Source organism: Pleurodeles waltl, chromosome 6 (assembly GCF_031143425.1).
Source record: "Pleurodeles waltl isolate 20211129_DDA chromosome 6, aPleWal1.hap1.20221129, whole genome shotgun sequence".
Classification (NCBI taxonomy): Eukaryota; Metazoa; Chordata; class Amphibia; order Caudata; family Salamandridae; genus Pleurodeles; species Pleurodeles waltl.
Genome location: NC_090445.1, coordinates 331,123,453 through 331,145,313, shown reverse-complemented (window position 1 = coordinate 331,145,313; position 21,861 = coordinate 331,123,453). Strand labels below are relative to the sequence as shown.

The 21,861-nt window shown below is 41.8% G+C and overlaps 1 protein-coding gene across 3 annotated transcripts in view; it reads right to left on the bottom strand.

Annotated features, from left to right (window-relative positions):
- The window catches only part of LOC138299701 (E3 SUMO-protein ligase KIAA1586-like), a 30,296-nt gene extending 9,150 nt beyond the window's left edge, over positions 1 to 21,146 (bottom strand). The window contains exon 1 of one of the 3 annotated variants that reach the window (XM_069238194.1): positions 20,990 to 21,146. The gene's annotated coding sequence lies outside the window, so the exon portion shown is untranslated. Of the gene's footprint in view, positions 1 to 1,492; positions 1,714 to 20,004; positions 20,081 to 20,989 lie in introns of those variants that run through there. The other 2 variants (XM_069238196.1, XM_069238195.1) reach the window with 2 other exon arrangements.
- Between the last annotated feature and the right edge of the window lie 715 nt (positions 21,147 to 21,861).

The window sequence follows — 21,861 nt, the reverse complement described above, 5'->3', positions numbered from 1 at the left end:
ACTTCAGCGTATTTAATGGACTCACACCGGCCCGTACCGTTATTATTACCCAACGTCTTTGACTTGAATCCAAGAGCAGCCTGTTTTATAGGCTATAACCAAATAGCAGGGACCATGTTCATGTCACTTCTCAGGGAAAGACAGAGGTGGGAAATACTTCGCAGTTACTTCATATTCTATTCTTACCTCTACTGACAGTTCTCAGAAGCAGTGCCGCACCTTTCATGGCATATCCTCCCCCTTCAAACCCCTCCCTAGTTTCTTCCTCGCAAAGCTCCCTCCCTTCGAGTGCTGCTCTTTCCAAACACAAGCCTCAGGCATTAAACAACCCCCTCAATTGAATCCAATAGCCCCTTTATCCCATCTGCTATTTCACCAGCTTCTTTTCTAGAGCCACCATGTTGTCTTTTCATTTCCATCAGACCACAGTCCCCCATATTCTTGCTTACCCTGCTTTACAGATCCAGCTGTGAATCACCATGTCTCCACTCACCTCTGTATTTTCATTTGCTTTCTGTGCCAGACCAACACGTCCTCTGCTACCTACCTTCTCTTCACTCCAATGTACAGTTCCCGCTCTGGTCCACCATCCTATCAGCAGAGGCAACCACACCAATGGAGAGAGCAGTCTGTCACATAAAATGACGGGGCTCAAATGTGACAATGAGCTGAGGAGGAGTCCGGTGCTTTTCTTGTGCCGGACCACAGGTTTTCAGCACCTGGGTCTCCCAGAACCCCTTTCAATTTGTTATTCGGGCTAGCTTCTCAATTTACCAATGGCATTGCTCATTTCAGGCACAGTTCCCACATCTCGGTTTTCAGCCAGTGCACTGTTTCGGATTTTCAAATGTTCCGACACTGCTTTTGGCACATTACTGTGAGCTCCAATGCAGGTCACAAGTGATGCACATCTTTCAAAGGCTCCCACTACTATAAATTTAGCCCCAAGTAACAAACCATTATTTGTTTGAAAGACAGCCTGGGACGAGGACTTATGCCTGTGTTAGTCAAAAAGCTATCAAAAAGTAACGCAGAGACTGTTAAAGAGACATACCAGTCACTGTCCGCAGTCACTTGAACATAAAACCAGTGCCTGCATTTAATGAGGCGGAAGTGGCAGAACCTCATTATGGCTTTACTCGACCGAGTATTATCCATCTTTGGGTACCAACTTAAAGCTTGCCTCAGCCTTGCAAGGAGCACCAACCAAAACTGAAATTGTAAGCGTTCGAGTATGTGAAGAAAATGCTGGGTATTGAAGAAAGGAAATGCTCAAAGCAACTAGAAATCACAAAGCCACGAGGTCTACAGACACACAGACTCAGATCTTGCACCTTCTGCTACTGTGCACAACCATCCTATCCACGAGGCCAATGAAAAGATCATGAGCCCACCCATGAACGGTCCACCACTTCCCTCCAACTAGAGTTCTAACAGGCTTCAATTACCGCTCCACAAGTCTGACATAAATACTGACATATTCTATACTCACCTCTAGACAATGTTTTAATCTCCTTACGTTTCTCACACCTTTTCTCTTCCTTGTTTACCTCCTTTTTCTTCCCCGCAGATCCTACCTCATATTTCATTCAGAACATAGCAAGTTGACAAAGAGTTTATGTTAGAATGTTGGTGAAGCGTTTGCTGAGAGGAGGATCTTAGGGCAAGTTGGACAGGCGTTTACTCGAATAAACTCATCTTTTCCTCCACTTTATTCACAACACATCTCCCTTACTACAAAAAAAAGAATAAAGTGTAATATAAATATACAAGTATATGAAAGTGATAATGGTAAGCAACTCAACATGCCTTTTTTTTTTTCAAATAAGGTTCCAGTAATACATAAAAAAAATTATTACTGCTACCAGACACAACCGTAAGATACAAAACCCAATACGAAGGAAAAATGAATGCATCATATAGTCCCTTTGCCATGAGGGAGGTTTGTATCTGTTTGTTCCTTATGTGAGGGTGAGATGGTGTCCTATTTTCATCCATGGCATTACCACTCTCTGATATTAATCCTGATGAGCAAGGAACTATTCTATCCATGCTCCAAATGTGTCCATTGCCTAATATGAGAACATTACCTTTAACTGCTTTTATTCTGGAAGGTTTGTGAAATATTTTGGCTATTACTCCGTTTCTTGACTAAAACCCATTGTCCTATACTCCATTCCTGATGTTTGGCACCCCACTTGTCATCATACCAACGTCTGTATTTATTCTGATGATGTGTTCTCGTTTCTCTCATGCCAACCTGAACTTCGCTCATTTCCCTTTTTTTGAATAACCATATCAGGTCCATCTTTGTATTGGGCTTCCTACCCCTAAGTAACTCAAAATGGGAAAACCCTATGGCAACATTGGGGGAGGTACAATAAGACCACAACGTCTCTTTGACAGTTTGAACTACAGGTTTACCTGCTGACAAACCAAGTGGAGTGCGCTCCTTAAGCAGTCTATTAGCCCTTTTCACAAGTCCATTTGCCTTTGGACAATATAAAGGAGTTTTACATGTTGTACAGATATATTTAAAAAAGTGAACCTCAATGTCCATAGTAAGAGTACCTGGAATACCTTCACTGGCAAAAATGTTGGTAAGGAAATCAATCAAAACTTTACTGTTAACATGGTCAGTAAACTTCAAGGAAATCCAATTCGAGTGATAGCCTTTGAGGGTCAGAATGTATCTATTGTGGATACTCAACGTGTTGACAGGACCCACAATGTCCAAAACAAGCCTATCCCAGGGCCTGTAAAGCACACTTAGAGGGACAAGCGGGGCTCTATGTACCCGTTTAGATTTGTTACTCATGCTACATGCATAGCAATCCCTAATTTTTTCCTCTATAAGACAGTCCATGTAAGGGAACCAACACTCTGATATGACACTGTTTTTTTTGTTGAACTTCTCTCCAAGTGTCCCTCATGGGCTAACTTTATAATTTGCGCTATCATTTCAGAAGGAGGTACCAGTTTACTTGACTTGAATACAAATTCATCACTTATGGAGAATTCATTCTTTACATTCCAGTAAGGTTGCAGGCCTAAGTCTAATCCTGCACAATTCTCTGACCACCCTCCTACTATTTTCTCCTTAACAAAAAATAAATACTTTGTCTTCTGAAAGGGTTTTTTCCCCCACTCAGAGTTCATTATTGCTGGAACTGACATTACCAAAACGGATAACTCAGGGATATCCAAATCTGTGATTATGTTACCTTGGTCTAGTAGCATCCTGCAGAGGAAATAAGCCACTTTATTTCTTTCACCTTATCCTGAAAACCTTACAAACCAGGAATCCATTTAGCAATTCAAGGGGTGGTTTTCTCCAAGCCTTTAGTAGAAAAAAACTGAGATCAAAGGCTTATGATCTGTTCTCAGGTCCAATGGTAGCCTCCAAAGACATAATTTAAAATGATTAATTGCCAATAGCAAGCTAAGGCTTCCTTCTCAATACTGGAGTAGTTATTTTCACTGTCCTTTGGTGTTCTTGATGCAAAGGCTATAATTCTTTCTGAACCCTCAGACGTAGGATAGAGTGGCCCCTAAACCTTTATTACTAGCATCTCTGGTAAGAATGGTTCTCGGTTTAGTATCAAATATGCCTGGGACATTGGTTATGGAATATTTTATCTTCTCAAACAACTCTGTATGTTCCAAATTCCATACAAATGGCACAATTTTTTTAAATTGATCTCTCATAGGTTGTGCCAGGCCAACGATTATTTTATTTTATCTTTTAATACAAATTTAGCCATTTATTCTGCTATCCCCAAAAAGGATTTGACTTCCTCTTTGTTATTGGGAACAGGGGCATCTTCACTGTGTTTATAAGGCTTATTTGGGTTTAATACCTTCACTGGAAATGGTGTAGTAGTCAACAGAAGGAACCACAATTTTCCACGTATTTCTTTGTATGGTAAGAACAGCGTTGTGTAATTTGCTAAGAACATTGCTTGGGTTGATGTCATGCTCTTGTGCTGTGGACCCATATATTAAACTATTGTCCTAGAAACACATGACCTTGTCAAAACCTTGCAAGATGTTTTGAATAATTCTCTAGAATGCTGCGGCAGCAGAAGCTAATCCACAAGGCATTCTGCAGAAAATATATATGCCAAATGGAGTTGTGAAGGAGGTTAGAGGTTGTGAATCAGGGTGCAGAGCAACCAGGGGATATGCAGATGACAGTTCTAATACACTGGAATACTTATCACCCTGTATTAAGTTTTGCATTTCGTTGATATTAGGCAATGGGAATCTGTCCATGCAGATATTGGCATTTAGGTCCCTAAAATCAAAGCATAAACATATGTCGTTACCTCCATTTTTGGGAGCGAGAACGATGGGCGCCATCCATTCAGCACACTCTAACATTTCTATAACTCATTGTTTCACCAATTTGTCCAATTCTACCTTCAATTGATATCTCATGAGCAATTGAACTACTCTAATTTTATGTGCAACAGGCACTGCCTTCAATTTAAGTTTTATTTTGTGTACTACACCTTTAATCAGACCCAGACTCTCAGGGAACACTTCAGGATTTTTTTTGCATATGTCGGTTCTTACGATGGATCAATCCACCAATAACACTTGTTCCTGATTGTTAGGATCCAGTTTGATTTAGATTTTTTTGGTAAACTGGATCCTTGTTTAGTGATAGAAACCCTTCCCACTGCGGTCTACCTTTGAAAGAGATGTGCATTTTGACCAGCCCTACCAAAAGAAAAGGGGTCTTTATTATATTCTCCTGGCTTGATATCTGGAGACTCTAGAACGTATTCTTGATTTCCCAATTTTTCATGAAACGTATTACTATCTATAAGAGTGAATGGAGAACATGAGTAAGCAAAACAGTTACTTTGGTACCACCAGCAATACTTCACATGTAGGGTACAACATCTTCATATCAGACTTATCATTGATCTGAAAAATACATTGCTCTTTAGCAGTACCCTTTTCTCCCTCAACTGTATCTTCCACTATAAGTACTGTGTTTGCCCTTTCCTTACATACTTTAACAAAGTGTCCTATTTCATTGCAATTTCTACACAGAACACCCCCCGCCGGACATCTAGGACTGTTTGCCAAATGATTTTGATATTTGCATCTGAAACACTGTCTCTCCTATTACGGTTTTGTTGCACCATGTTATCTTTTACCTTGTACACATTTTCTATACTACTCAGTTTTTTAACTTCATAATTTGTTTTCAAGGTATCATTAGACAATTTCATTTCCTTCATGCAAATTGTGTTCTATGCTCCAAGCTAAATTTACTGCCTGAGATAAAGATGGATTCAAAGAAAGCAACTTTTCTTGTACCTTTTGATCATTGGTTCACCTCACCAACTGATCTCTTATCAATGAATCACCAAGGACCCCAAACTCACAAGTAACTGACATCCCTTTTAATGCAGCAATATATGTAGCTACCTTCTCATCTTTCCCTAGTATTATTTTGAAAAATGTGTCTCTCTCTAAAACGACAGTAGTGGATTGTTTAAAATGACTTTCAAGTTTATCTACAGGGAGTGCAGAATTATTAGGCAAATGAGTATTTTGACCACATCATCCTCTTTATGCATGTTGTCTTACTCCAAGCTGTATAGGCTCGAAAGCCTAGTACCAATTAAGCATATTAGGTGATGTGCATCTCTGTAATGAGAAGGGGTGTGGTCTAATGACATCAACACCCTATATCATGTGTGCATAATTATTAGGCAACTTCCTTTCCTTTGGCAAAATGGGTCAAAAGAAGGACTTGACAGGCTCAGAAAAGTCAAAAATAGTGAGATATCTTGCAGAGGGATGCAGCACTCTTAAAATTGCAAAGCTTCTGAAGCGTGATCATCGAACAATCAAGCGTTTCATTCAAAATAGTCAACAGGGTCGCAAGAAGCGTGTGGAAAAACCAAGGCACAAAATAACTGCCCATGAACTGAGAAAAGTCAAGCGTGCAGCTGCCACGATGCCACTTGCCACCAGTTTGGCCATATTTCAGAGCTGCAACATCACTGGAGTGCCCAAAAGCACAAGGTGTGCAATACTCAGAGACATGGCCAAGGTAAGAAAGGCTGAAAGACGACCACCACTGAACAAGACACACAAGCTGAAACGTCAAGACTGGGCCAAGAAATATCTCAAGACTGATTTTTCTAAGGTTTTATGGACTGATGAAATGAGAGTGAGTCTTGATGGGCCAGATGGATGGGCCCGTGGCTGGATTGGTAAAGGGCAGAGAGCTCCAGTCCGACTCAGACGCCAGCAAGGTGGAGGTGGAGTACTGGTTTGGGCTGGTATCATCAAAGATGAGCTTGTGGGGCCTTTTCGGGTTGAGGATGGAGTCAAGCTCAACTCCCAGTCCTACTGCCAGTTCCTGGAAGACACCTTCTTCAAGCAGTGGTACAGGAAGAAGTCTGCATCCTTCAAGAAAAACATGATTTTCATGCAGGACAATGCTCCATCACACGCGTCCAAGTACTCCACAGCGTGGCTGGCAAGAAAGGGTATAAAAGAAGGAAATCTAATGACATGGCCTCCTTGTTCACCTGATCTGAACCCCATTGAGAACCTGTGGTCCATCATCAAATGTGAGATTTACAAGGAGGGAAAACAGTACACCTCTCTGAACAGTGTCTGGGAGGCTGTGGTTGCTGCTGCACGCAATGTTGATGGTGAACAGATTAAAACACTGACAGAATCCATGGATGGCAGGCTTTTGAGTGTCCTTGCAAAGAAAGGTGGCTATATTGGTCACTGATTTGTTTTTGTTTTGTTTTTGAATGTCAGAAATGTATATTTGTGAATGTTGAGATGTTATATTGGTTTCACTGGTAATAATAAATAATTGAAATGGGTATATATTTTTTTTTGTTAAGTTGCCTAATAATTATGCACAGTAATAGTCACCTGCACACACAGATATCCCCCTAACATAGCTAAAACTAAAAACAAACTAAAAACTACTTCCAAAAATATTCAGCTTTGATATTAATGAGTTTTTTGGGTTCATTGAGAACATGGTTGTTGTTCAATAATAAAATTAATCCTCAAAAATACAACTTGCCTAATAATTCTGCACTCCCTGTATTGTAGTTTGGAAAACATCTTCCTCTTCTCGAATAGCTTCATCATAAGCCTGTTCCGTTATATCCTCCTACTCTCCAGCGATGCAATAAAATGTGCTGTTTTCTGACTGGCCTAAATTTCTCCCCACCTATTGCTATTAAGTAAGTGTTAAAAATATTTATCCATCTGTGCCAACATAAATTAGGTTTTCCATCTTCATTAAAGAATGGGGGAGGTTGACTCATTCCTGCAGCTACATAGTAGTTTAAGGCAAAAAGACGTGACTGGAAATTGACAGTAAGGACTAAACGGCAGTGATAGCCTAAAATAATGAAATAATTTATATATTCACAGAACAATACCCTTCAGATCGGTTAAGAGTATGGAAGCATGGAACATATAAAGCAGCTGAAAAGAAATGACCTACTCTATGCACAGATAAACAAAAAGTTTAAAAAAATGCTCCCAATAACACAGAATAATATAAACGCAACACCATGTATATTTTGACAAAAAAGACATCTGAATGTTGATCAAAGTCAGCATACACCAACTGCCACGTGATCTATGGCTTGTGTGAACACACACCCACCACCAAGTTTGCAGCGAACCTGCGAGGAAACTGATCACAACAATGCAAAATAATAATATGAGGCGACAACAGGAGCGGGTGGAGTTTTCTGCAAACACCAAGGAATCAGTGCTCTGGAGAAGCAAAAAAAGCGGATGGAGTCCTCCGTACCCGCCAAAGTACAAGTGCTCCCGACTCCCAATTAGGGCTGCGGAAGGAGTGGACAGCTTGCACGTGAAGCTACGGTGGAGACGCCTTGACTGATGGGGAAATGGAGGTGTGGCTGTCAAATAACAGTTCAAACGCTGACTGAAAGAAGCCAAATGCGCTGCCGTGCAGGAGTCAGCTGCTGGAAGATAAGGAGCACTGGCAAGAATCAGCGTGTGAGACAGCAAGACTTCCATGTAGCGCTGCACAGTGTCGGCTAAATTCCCTCAAAGTACACCAAGTAACTTCCCACATCAGAAGCACAAAGAAAAGCCGGTCCTGTCTTGCCTCACACATCTCCTGAAGCTTTGGAATTGAATCCAAAATGGCAGACTGAGGAGACATGAATGATGGTAGGCAAGATAACACACAGGGGTAGAGATGTGTAGCTGTCCCCTTGACAGCGAATCCCATCCTCGTTGCCAAATATTGTGAATAAAGAGACAAAAAAGCTCCTCAAAAGATACGTTTATTCGAGTAAATACATCTCCAACTTGCCATAAGATCCTCCTTTCAGCAAACGCTTCACCAACATTCTAACACAAGCTCTTTGTGAACATTCTATGCTCTGAACAGAATATAAAAAGGGGTGCGATTTGCAGGGAAGTTTAAGGAAGGGGAAAGAAAGACAGATAAACAAGGCAGAAAAAAAAAAAAGGTGTGGATAATGTAAGGAGATTACAACACTAAACATTGGTCTTAACCCTGTTATCTAGCAGATAATTGATCTGTAATAAGCCATCCTGACAGTTAAATGTTTACAGCCGTCTCTGCAGATCAAAGTGTTTCTAATGAACATTGATTTGGAAACCTAGGACTCCAACAAAACCATGTTAATACCATGCACCCAAACATCTACTTTGAGCCCTCAAAAGCACTCCCCGAGCAGAGTGTAATGTTTAAATAAAGCCCCAAAATACACCTACATGTATCTTACAATTTGGTTGACTAGAGTGCACATCCAACAGATCATGCGGACCTCCGACTATCATCACCGTTGACAGATCTACCCTAGTGTACCACTATCCCACACATCAAGCACATAGAACAGTGGTTCCCAACTTGTGGTCCGTGACGCCTCCTCAGGGGGTCAGCGACTGCCTCGAAAATTAAATAATATCATTATATTAATAAAGTGTATATAAATAAAGTGGCAACATACAACTAAAAATTTTAAAAAGTATTGTAAATGTCAGGGAATTTGAAATTGGAAGCAAAAAATGAAATTAGTATTCTCAGATTGATTTGTGGGAGCAGTGCAACTGCATCAAACAGAGTATAGTATGGATGATGTGTGCCTGCAATTCAATTTAGAAAAGCCCCAACCTTTCTATTGAAATAAAAATGTTATTTATATTTGTGTGCAAATAAAATAAAATGTGTTATTTGTGTATGTGTTCAATGAATGCTTATTTCTGTATTTTTTTGTATATTGTTTTGCATGTCAAATAAACAACATTGTTTGGTCAGGGTCTCCAGCTTCCAATAATGACTGAGTGAGGGCGTGGGGGGGGTAATTCAGGGGGGCCCCCAGGTTCCAGTAATGATAAAATGGAGGTCTCCAGAAATGAAAAGGTTGGGCACCATTGACATAGAAGATACAAATGGCTCATGTGGCTGTCAGCCCCATCATCTTCCACTGCGCACCAGAGGCAAGTATGCACCCATATTAAAACTCCTTAGGCAAAGCACCAACAATCCAGTAAATCTTCCTCCCTGTTCACTCTCCTCCAAAGATTCTACACTACCACATCTGGCAGCAGTCGTCACAGTCAGCTGCACAACTGCCCACTACCAAGGCACAAGATCCACCACAGAGCAAACAATCTACCCCCCAAACAGATACACCAAAAGATGTGATCCACCTAAAATCAACTAGAGTAAGGCTGCCAATAATAAATGTCACGAACTAAATGTGATTAGCAGAATAGTACTGTATTAGCTATTGCTGCTTTCTAAAGAAAATTACCGAGTTCATGAACAACAACAGATGACGGCCAAAAGTAAACCTATTTCATATATGTCACAACATTTTTAAATTGTGACCGAAGGACTGCAGTGTCCACTCTGACATTCAACCTTATAAAAAAAAACTTTGGACAATAAAGGAGAAGACTGATGTTTTTAATACACTGAGCATAGGCATCATTCTACACAGCACTGCCAGGAAAGTTCATGCAGGGATGATGTTACCCAAAGTGTCTTGGAGAGTAGCACGGGTGGCAAAGTATGGGCTCCCTAAATGGACTTGCCTATTAAAAAGTTTGCAGTGTTTTTCAGTAGCAGCTGAGCATTTAAATACTAAGTTTGTAGAAGGATTTCCTCATACTGCCATACAATGGCCGGCAAAAGCAGGTTTCATTTTCTATAAGAATACCAAAAATATGCTCCATAATGAATATGCACAACTGCAAAATACCATCACTAGCAATTATATTTAAGTTGACACCTGGATCTTTGTAGTGCCACTATAACGTAATACCATGGTCAAACCACAACTAATTCATACCCAAATGAGTGGTGTCACAATTTTTCAGTTTCTTAACTGTTTTACAAGTAAGGTGGGAAGCATGGAATCCAACTTTAGTGAACACACACAAATAACCATCATCACCAAGATTTCAGGAAAGTACTGAAAACATGGCAGGTCCCACCCACAAAACATCCTGATGAAATCCAGTTCTGTCGCCAAGACAACCTCGCCTATTCTCACAAACACTCCTATCCACATAATTTCTTAACCTAACAGGACATCTAACATCAGTAGCATCAAGACCATGCAAAAGCTTCATTCTGCATTTCACAGGTACCACTAAATAAATCCCCTATTGTTGTAGAGCCTAAACACACGGAGCAGCAACGATTTGTATTACAGATGTGGTTTACACTACAGAACAGAGACGTTTGCACTTATCTGCTTCAGTGTTCAACCAACGGCATTGCAACATTTTCACATTTGTCTGGAATGCAAGAGTCTCTGAGAGTTTATTGGGCAATATAAATCTCTCTCCATCCAGTGAAGCTTCTTTTTCCACTCCTCTCCTTAAGCCTTGTGTTGCTTTTCATCCTTCTACCTTTATAAGGCACAGTGCACAATCACTGAAAATAATTCATCATCACCACTCTCTTAAAAGTAATCTTTTCAGTGAGCGGTTTCAATGCAGAAAGTGTGTTGGTGTGTGTGTGTGTGTATCATGGTAATTATACAGCATCAGTTGAACATTAGGCCAGGGCCCGCGTTTATTTTGGTAGGGAATAAGTAGGTTCCTATCACATACGGCTATAGTGACCCATGAAGAGATGTGCTGTCAAATCCTTCCTAGCCTGCAAAATATAGGAACTATTCTGATGGGATGTTGTTACAAATTCCAGGTACATTAATCGAAAAAGCAGTCAGTATCTTCTACTGTGTCTATTTCTGTAACTCAGATCTGACAATGTCCTGGTGCGATGCCAGTACGAAGTCTGGGAGGCTACCGAGTACTGCTGCCTCCACCCAGGTGGGAGAGAACCACAGCTTGCACCCTTCTAAAGTCAGCTGCAGACCGCTTTTTTAAAGGCGTTGAGCTGTGAAGTATTAAGTGTGTTATGTATTTAATGAGTAAAATGTGTTAGAATGTTAGGTATGTTCTTGTATTGTATTGTAATAGTATTTATATAGTGCTCACTACCACTGACGAGGTGTCTAAGAGCTTTTCGGCAAGTAGCACGCTACTCCGGAACCCAAAAGGAATTAGTGGTGGATTAGTACAGGGAAATATGAGTACAGTATTAGTATTATTATGAGTTAATCTGAGCAGAGGATATGTGAGTTTGTTAGTTGTATTGACTAGAGTGATGGAGGGATAGAGGAGAGAAGAATCCAGAAGTGTTAATTGGGAGTTTAGTTTTTAGTAATAGGATGAGGCTTGGGATGAGTAAAGGAGAGGTGGAGGAGGGAAAAGTCGGTTGAAAGGGTTAGGGAGATCATACTAGCAGGAGGGGTTTTGGATGAGCTAAAGGTGAGATAAATGAGGGAGAATTTAATAAGGGAGTTTGGGAGATCATGGTAGTAAACTGAGGTTTGGGTGAGCTAGATGTGGTAGAGGAGGTAATAGCTTAGGCAGGGTCATTTTGAAGATGAAAGTAGTAGAATGGGTTTGGGATTGAGTCAGAGTGGGTATGGACGACAGATTGATAGAGACATAGGGGGTGGGGAGACAGAGTAAAGCTTACAAGGGAGTAAATGTATATTTATTTTATATATGTTTTTATTATTTTATATATATTTTTTTTACTTTAATCATTTCTATCTGAATTTTATTTATAGATTGTATTTATTTGTATTTAATTTTTCTCCACCACAGTAAGACTAGAGTAATAAATAGATATTTAAATACATAGTAAGGGAATATATGTGCAAGGATTATAACAATGGTATCATAATATGACAAGAAAAGTAGTATTGCATATTGCTTTTTTTTTTTTTTCTTAATCAGTTACCCAAGATATGGAAATAGAGACTGACATTAGCCCCATCATATGGGGAAGCATGTCGGCGCATATAACGTAGCAGTGCAATGGAAGCATTATTTCTACAATAATAGGTAATGCAATAGGAACAATAAATAGTGCTTTAAATAGATGAGGATACGAGCAGCAAGCAGTCTGGGGTGCTCAGAAGCGGGTTGCATCAAGGAACGGTTATAGACAAGGATTTACAAGATGTATACAATCCATGCTAATGCAGTGTTGAGGAGTTGGAGAGTTGATGTTGGACCTGTAGGGACCTGCTTCCTTCTTGAGGTTTTTCGTAATAAAAAGTCTTGAAACTTACCTGGATTTACATTGTTACTACAAGTTGCTACTATGCACTTCTGGTGAGGAGTTAATTTAAGGAGCCGTCTATATGCAGAGGTTAAAAGCGATTTTAAATTAGACCTTTGGCTCAGACACAAAGCCATCGTTATGGCCACATTTGAATGGGAGATCGTTTGATACTGTTAGAAAACAGGGGACATGTATGATGCTGAATTTAGGTGCCCCACAGCCAGTTCCGTATTGAGTCAGAGCATTATATGAGGTACTCAAAGTTTTTAAATTAAATGTTGAGATGTAGTTGTGCATCTTGAAAATACTAATGGATCCGGATGACAATGTTGACGAGTATCTATCAGAGGGGCTCTGCGTAGAGAATCTTCTGATTCCCATATGGTTAAACTTGTAGCAGTTTGTGAGTTAAGTGGTGAACTACTGCAGGACTGATTCACTGAAACCTGTGTGTTTCCAGGGTGTCATTTAAGGTACAACTGTCTACTGTTAGAAGCAAAGGGCTGTTTTTGTTGTTAATAAGGAGAATGTTATCATCTACTAGAAGAGTGGCTGGCTATGTGCAGCAGCGTAGCATGAAGCCAGATTGGTAGTTTGTTAAAAGGGAATTCCTGTTGAATTGGTCTTAACACTGCAACAAGGCTGATCTTTAAAATATTTTTCCACTGAGCATTATGTTTAGATGACTTACTTTTTAGGTTAAGTCTAAGCATTCGACCTCCTCTATACTTTTAGTATACTTCTTATAGCTTAAAGCGATTTCATTTGTTGGTTGCAGTGTCCTTTAAGAATTCTTGCTCGCTAGTGTTCAGTTCTGCCTTTTTCTCCCTCATTTTTCTGTTTCAGACCAGTGACCAACTACTGTATTATTCCACTTTGATTTCTGTGTCTGTTGCTGCAATGCCTACTTTTGTCATTTCTTTGTTGCTGACTTTTCACTGTGGGTGTTTTAGGCTGGTAGCAGCCTGTGTTTTATTACAGCATTCCGTTCCTCCCACCTCCTCCCATGTCGCTGACATTTGTTTTGGATTTATTCCAGTGCTGTCCTCATTTACCCCTGGCTCCACCATTAAATCTTTAGTAAAAGGTACCTTCTAGGCTTTGTTTTTTTTAATTTTTATTTATTTAATGTTATTTTACCACTGCTCAGGTTCTGTTGATTAAATGTTCTTTCAGTGCAGCCCAGCAAGCGTTGATTCAATCTTGAAGTACGCTTATTGTTGCACATGTTTATGTAACATTAAAATAAGCTTATTTTACCAAAGAAACACCCAGTGCCTAAGCTTTTAGCTCACTACTCAAGAAAGCCACAATATGCCATTTCTCGTAGAATGTAGCTAAACCTGGAAGCAATGATGTGAAACTTGCAGACCCCAGCATCTGGAGTATCTCTCTCCAGGGCTCCTCCCGCCTTTCTGTGACCGTATAGTCACCTGTGTGTGTCTGGATATATATATATATATATATATATACATATATATATATATATACGAATTAATATGATTTGAGTGTATATATTTTATACATGTGCATTTGTATGCGTGTACTTATAGAAAGCAATCTACTTCTTTATACAATACTACTGTGTCTAAGTCTGTTTTGTAGCTTCTTGACCATGATTTACTTTTTTTCCACATTATTTGATTTTTGTTTGCATCAATTGCTTAAATATACATTTAAGTTAGGATTGTATATGGCAACATTTTAATTTTTTTCCTGCAGATAGAGGAAGAAGGTAAATGGAAGTGCTTTAGTTATATGCAGGGCCACTGGCGTTATATGGCAGGAAAATACAAAATTATGAGGCAGGATTGTAGGAGGCTGGACTGGCTTGTAGTGAGTACCAAGGGGTACTTGCACCTTGCACCAGGCCCAGTTATCCCTTATTAGTGTATAGGGTGTCTAGCAGCTTAGGCTGATAGATAATGGTAGCTTAGCAGAGAAGCTTAGGCTGAACTAGGAGACGTGTGAAGCTACTACAGTACCACTTAGTGTCATATGCACAATATCATAAGAAAACACAATACACAGTTATACTAAAAATAAAGGTACTTTATTTTTATGACAATATGCCAAAGTATCTCAGAGTGTACCCTCAGTGAGAGGATAGGAAATAAACACAAGATATATATACACAATAGCAAAAATATGCAGTATAGTCTTAGAAAACAGTGCAAACAATGTATAGTTACAATAGGATGCAATGGGAACACATAGGGATAGGGGCAACACAAACCATGTACTACAAAAGTGGAATGCGAACCACGAATGGACGCCAAACCTATGTGACCATGAGAGGGTCGCTGGGACTATTAGAAAATAGTGAGAGTTAGAAAAATAACCCTCCCCAAGACCCTGAAAAGTGAGTGCAAAGTGCACTAAAGTTCCCCTAAGGATAAAGAAGTCGTGTTAGAGGAATAATGCAGGAAAGACACAAACCAACAATGCAACAACGATGGATTTCCAATCTTGGGTACCTGTGGAACAAGGGGACCAAGTCCAAAAGTCACAAGCAAGTCGGAGATGGGCAGATGCCCAGGAAATGCCAGCTGTGGGTGCAAAGAAGCTTCTACTGGACAGAAGAAGCTGAGGTTTCTGCAGGAACTAAAAGGGCTAGAGACTTCCCCTTTGGTGGACGGATCCCTCTCGCCGTGGAGAGTCGTGCAGAAGTGTTTTCCCGCCGAAAGAACGCCAACAAGCCTTGCTAGCTGCAAATCGTGCGGTTAGCGTTTTTGGACGCTGCTGTGGCCCAGGAGGGACCAGGAGGTCGCAAATTGGATCAGGAGGTAGAGGGGACGTCGAGCAAGACAGGGAGCCCTCTTAGCAGCAGGTAGCACCCGGAGAAGTGCCAGAAACAGGCACTACGAGGATGCGTGAAACGGTGCTCACCCAAAGTCGCACAAAGAAGTCCCACGTCGCCGGAGACCAACTTAGAAAGTCGTGCAATGCAGGTTAGAGTGCCGTGGACCCAGGCTTGGCTGTGCACAAAGGAGTAGCTGCAAAAGTCGCGGTTCCCAGCAATGCAGTCTAGCGAGGTGAGGCAAGGACTTACCTCCACCAAACTTGGACTGAAGAGTCACTGGACTGTGGGGGTCACCTGGACAGAGTTGCTGGATTCAAGGGACCTCGCTCGTCGTGCTGAGAGGAGACCCAAGGGACCGGTAATGCAGCTTTTTGGTGCCTGCGGTTGCAGGGGGAAGATTCCGTCGACCCAGGGGAGATTTCTTCGGAGCTTCTAGTGCAGAGAGGAGGCAGACTACCCCCACAGCATGCACCACCAGGAAAACAGTCGAGAAGGCGGCAGGATCAGCGTTACAGAGTTGCAGTAGTCGTCTTTGCTACTATGTTGCAGGTTTGCAGGCTTTCAGCGCGGTCAGCAGTCGATTCCTTGGCAGAAGGTGAAGAGAGAGATGCAGAGGAACTCGGATGAGCTCTTGCATTCGTTATCTAAAGTTTCCCCAGAGACAGAGACCCTAAATAGCCAGAAAAGAGGGTTTGGCTACCTAGGAGAGAGGATAGGCTAGCAACACCTGAAGGAGCCTATCACAAGGAGTCTCTGACGTCACCTGGTGGCACTGGCCACTCAGAGCAGTCCAGTGTGCCAGCAGCACCTCTGTTTCCAAGATGGCAGAGGTCTGGAGCACACTGGAGGAGCTCTGGACACCTCCCAGGGGAGGTGCAGGTCAGGGGAGTGGTCACTCCCCTTTCCTTTGTCCAGTTTCGCGCCAGAGCAGGGCTAAGGGGTCCCCTGAACTGGTGTAGACTGGCTTATGCAGAATTGGGCACATCTGTGCCCAAGAAAGCATTTCCAGAGGCTGGGGGAGGCTACTCCTCCCCTGCCTTCACACCATTTTCCAAAGGGAGAGGGTGTAACACCCTCTCTCAGAGGAAGTCCTTTGTTCTGCCATCCTGGGCCAGGCCTGGCTGGACCCCAGGAGGGCAGCTGCCTGTCTGAGGGGTTGGCAGCAGCTGCAGTGAAACCCCAGGAAGGGCAGTTTGGCAGTACCAGGGTCTGTGCTACAGACCACTGGGATCATGGGATTGTGCCAACTATGCCAGGATGGTATAGAGGGGGCAATTCCATGATCATAGACATGTTACATGGCCATATTCGGAGTTACCATTGTGAAGCTACATATAGGTAGTGACCTATATGTAGTGCACGCGTGTAATGGTGTCCCCGCACTCACAAAGTCCGGGGAATTGGCCCTGAACAATGTGGGGGCACCTTGGCTAGTGCCAGGGTGCCCTCACACTAAGTAACTTTGCACCTAACCTTTACCAGGTAAAGGTTAGACATATAGGTGACTTATAAGTTACTTAAGTGCAGTGTAAAATGGCTGTGAAATAACGTGGACGTTATTTCACTCAGGCTGCAGTGGCAGGCCTGTGTAAGAATTGTCAGAGCTCCCTATGGGTGGCAAAAGAAATGCTGCAGCCCATAGGAATCTCCTGGAACCCCAATACCCTGGGTACCTCAGTACCATATACTAGGGAATTATAAGGGTGTTCCAGTAAGCCAATGTAAATTGGTAAAATTGGTCACTAGCCTGTTAGTGACAATTTGGAAAGAAATGAGAGAGCATAATCACTGAGGTTCTGATTAGCAGAGCCTCAGTGAGACAGTTAGTCACTACACAGATAACACATTCAGGCACACTTATGAGCACTGGGGCCCTGGTTTACCAGGGTCCCAGTGACACATACAACTAAAACAACATATATACAGTGAAAAATGGGGGTAACATGCCAGGCAAGATGGTACTTTCCTACAAGGATTGACAAGTTTATGTGGCAAGAAAAGTCCAGTTATGAATTTACAATGCTAATAGCCATAACTTAAGCAAATACACCTGTTGCATTGCAAATGCTTGTTCATATTACTATTCCATCTGTGCCAGTTGGTTGCTAATTCAAGGTCCTGTACCAATTGTGCTTTGCCTAATGCACATAAAGTAAAGCTTTTCATCAAATATATATATATATATATTTTTTTTTAACTATTAGTGGGAGTATTACATGGCTTGCTACAGATGGGACCAATTTCTGAATTTGGACTCCCTGGTAGCTGCAAGCAGGAGCAGCAGCTTATACATGTCTGTTCCGCTGATTTCAAGTCACCTATAACCTGGTGACTTTATGTGAAAGAAAGAACAGCACAAAGGCCAATAACAGGCATATGCCCAATATCAGCACCATGTGGGCTCTGAACAAGCCAACGCAGAAAGAATTGACACAGAGTACCTAGGAGGTCTTACAGTGGGACACACAGGAGATCAAACTATGCATCCAGCATCAAAACCTATGATCGCATTAGTTTTGTTGTGCCCTCACACCATCTCCCTTGCACTGACCGTCGCACAGCACTCAAGTGCTGTCGACATAAGGGCAGGATAACAGTAGTATAACTAAACATTGGAGGTTTTGATTATGTCTCAGACTTGTAGTGTTTTAGGAAAGGCTAGGAGTCCCTGCATCTATTCACTTTAAAGTAGCTTCTCATCGCAAATATCGAAGGAGATAGGTGCTGCTTAGTCCTCTGTAAAAATGCTTTATGCACTGTGTTCAACTGTCACCGTACAATCATGTCTGCCGACTCAAAAGAACACCAAATCAGTTTTTTTTTTTTCTTTCTAAAAAGAGGTCGATTGTAAGGAGAAAAGTAATGGACAAATACTTATTGGTGGGTGATGCTGTAAAACTGTCAGCTGCAACCTCTACATATTTCTCAATAGATCCTGGAGATCACTGTAGGAGATGAAGAATGGAAGTTTTGTACATTACACAGAAGTTCTAGTAGGGCAGGGCAATAGGAAGAACGCTTCTCCGGCTAATGCTTTAAGACCTAATAGTTAGAGGGATAGTAATTATTCTGGTTTAAGGTAATCATTACAGACCAGGTATTTTCACTGTAGGCGTTTAGTTGGAAGCAGAACTGCTGGTTGGTGACTTGTAAAGCATGAATAGGGTTTGGAGCGGAAAGAAATCAAGCTTTCACAGCAACTGCTCTCATTTTGTTGTTCACGGCTCTTATGACACATTACTATTGTAAACTACAATGACGACCAACTTGTGGAACTGCTACTTTCACACCACTAGTGGGGCATCCACAAGCGTGGCTTACTCACACTCGCAAGTAGGAAAAAATTTGCCTTTACTATGGAAAAATCCAGTTCATTTTCAGGTGGACTGGGAAGGGGGTGGGGGGGATCACTGCTGTGTATTTATAATATTACAAAGCACTTACTACTGCGATGAGACATTGAATCGCTTAACAGTGACTAGCATGCTACTCCAGAACCTTATATTATTGGGTAGCCAAGCAGTTATTCAATATTGTTGGGTACTGGGGTAAGTCATGTGCTCTCAAATCATTTCACAGATTTGCTATAGTTTGTATTAGATTAATTGGAATTATATGTGATCATTAATGGGGGTTATGCAAGTTCTTGCAAACGTTGGGTGGTATTCATAGATAGGATAAACAAGATTAAGTATTGTTATTTTGCATTGATATTGTTTAGAAGAGGGAGGTTGTGATAATGAAATGATGTGCAAGTGATTTTCAGAAATAGAATAAATGAGACCAAGGTAGACAGGCAAGTGACTTAAAGAGTATGCTATATTTAGAGACATTAGGTATACAGAGGACGGCGGTATAGAGTGAATCTTCAAAACAAAGAAGGAACAAATTAGAGTTTTAATTCCCTTCATATTTTAATGTGGATTTTAAAAAATAGTTGAGGGAAGCTTTTTGTAGTAGCATGCAATCGGAGGATGTAAAACTGCCCCAAGTACAAAGTGTGTATCTGGTACCCCGATTTGTTTTGGCTAAGCATCACGCTAATCTTATGTGGGCACACACACCTACGCCCGTCTTTTGACCTAGAATGGCATACCAAGCGTGCCCTCATAGTGGACAAAGGACTAATGTTCATGTCCCGAGTTCAGCACATATGGAGTGGAGGTAACATACTGTGTTTTGTGATCTTTTAGTTGACTGATTATCTGTGTTGTTCAGGGTGCGAAATACTGAGTCTGTTACGTAAAGTTCCACGTTGTGTGATACCCACCACAGACACCATGTGTCTATGTCAAGTGCATGCGCAGTACATGAATGGCAGTAGGATGTTGTGCGATTGAGTACTGGGGGCAGTGAAATCCATTTTGGATGCCCTTGAAGCAGTACAGCACAAGATGGAAGGTGAGTGTAGCTCCCACAGACAGTGGAAGTGTGTTCTCTGTATTTCAGAGGTGCAGGATGGAGATCCATGCACTGAAAAAAAGGAGGAATAAGACAAGGTCAACTTTAGAAATTCCATTAAGACCATGCTTACTGTGTGTAGCCGATTATTTCGTTCTGAGCACAGCCATATTGTCAATGGAGAGGATGGCAAGTGGGTCTGCAATTTCTGTTGTTCAAGATGAGGAAGTTTCTCAGTCAGGCCTGTTCTGCTGTGTTTCTCTGGCGCTGCTTCAAAGAGTATCATAACAGTTGGATGAAGAAACTTCACATTTCATTATGTCGCAGTTGTGGGTGCTCCTGCTTGGCAACAGTCCCAGTGCTACCTTCTGTAAGAAGGCTGCATCTAGAGATGATTTTGAGAAGGCCACTTTAAAGAGAATTACCTCAAAGCACTTCTGAAATATACATTTGTTAAAGGCATACATTTTCCCACGGTTGACTACATTTCATTAACCGCAACCCATTACCAAAAATTCAGTATCACAAGCAAGCTATGATTAGCCACCACTGTAACATCTGCTACGTGAAAAGGTTCGTCGGTCAAAGCAATCATTTGCGCAATATTTCAATACACACCTAATAATATTAAGATTAACTGACTCACATTAAAGCAGAATAACGTAAGCACGTTACAATGACACAGGAAGGCGTGTTTTTTTTTTTTTTTTTTTAATAAGGGCTAGACATGTCTTTTGTTGGGCTCCGACCGTTTAAGACTTTTCAGGAGTAAGGGAAAAAGAAATGCATTATTCACAGAAATGGGTGCTCGTTCGGGGACAACGGTAGTCGCAGCAGCTGAAGTTCACCACACGGCTCACTATAATCCTCATGCAATCACGGGCAGCCCCCACACTGCCTGGTGGGACTTCTTTACACCCGCCCTCTGCTCACAAATAACAACAGCCCCGCCCGAAACAACAACATAATGAAAAGCCAGCACTATAGCGCAAAGATGGGCAGCCGGTTGCACTAAAATGTTGGTAACCTCCGTTTCCTAAATAAACCACCGCCCTGCAACCCTCGGGACTAAATAATCCAAAAGACCAGTGTAAAGCAGCCCGCAGGCGAAGACTCACCTCTCTCTCCAGCCTGCCCCAGTGTTGCCCCGTAGGGCTGTACCAGAGATGCGCTGACCCTGATGACAGTCAGGTACAGACCAGCCGCGCGCTGCACTCGCAAGCCCCGCCCTTTCCGCTTCCTGATCGTCTGCGTTCTAGCATTGTACGATACCTAAGTTAAGTGCGGCTTCTTCTCCGTCCCGCGGTGTCAGTGCTAGACACAGTTAAGGATTTGTTACTGTTGCTGAAGACAGGTTCCGAAATGTGATCACAATTTTGTTTAAAATCAGATGTACTTGTTTTTTGCTTCTCAAGCCATCCCCATTGACTGGCATGGCTCTTTAAGATATCAATTATTCCTCCGTTTTCTTTACTAATCAACTATGAATATTATATATTATATACACCCTCAACACATTAACTCCTTAAATGCTGGGCGTCCCCCACTCTAATTTCTGAGCCACATTTGGCTATTTGGAGTAGTTCGTGCTTAGGGCTTCACAATGTTGTTTTCGACGTTAGCTTTCCACACCAAATTTGTGTCCTTTTTAGGTCGAGCCCGCAAGCACTTTGACCTGTTGTAAGTATTGTGGGCTTTTAACCACGATCACCTCACGCCCATCACTTTCACTTGTTCGTGGGCTTGTCTTTCAAAACTCCTTTATCATTGGTAAATGGTTTATGTTTCCGCCCACTGGCCCATCAGGAAACGGCCTACAGCATTGTCTCCGGCTCATAATAGAGCAGGCGGCAATGCTATAGTGCATAGGGTACAAACAGCATTGCCCTGGGGATTACGACCCCACTCTCCACTGGCGTTTACATGGCGGTTTCACTCCCATGTAAAGGCTTGTGGAGAAGGGGTGCCGGGGCACCCCTGGCCAGCCCCA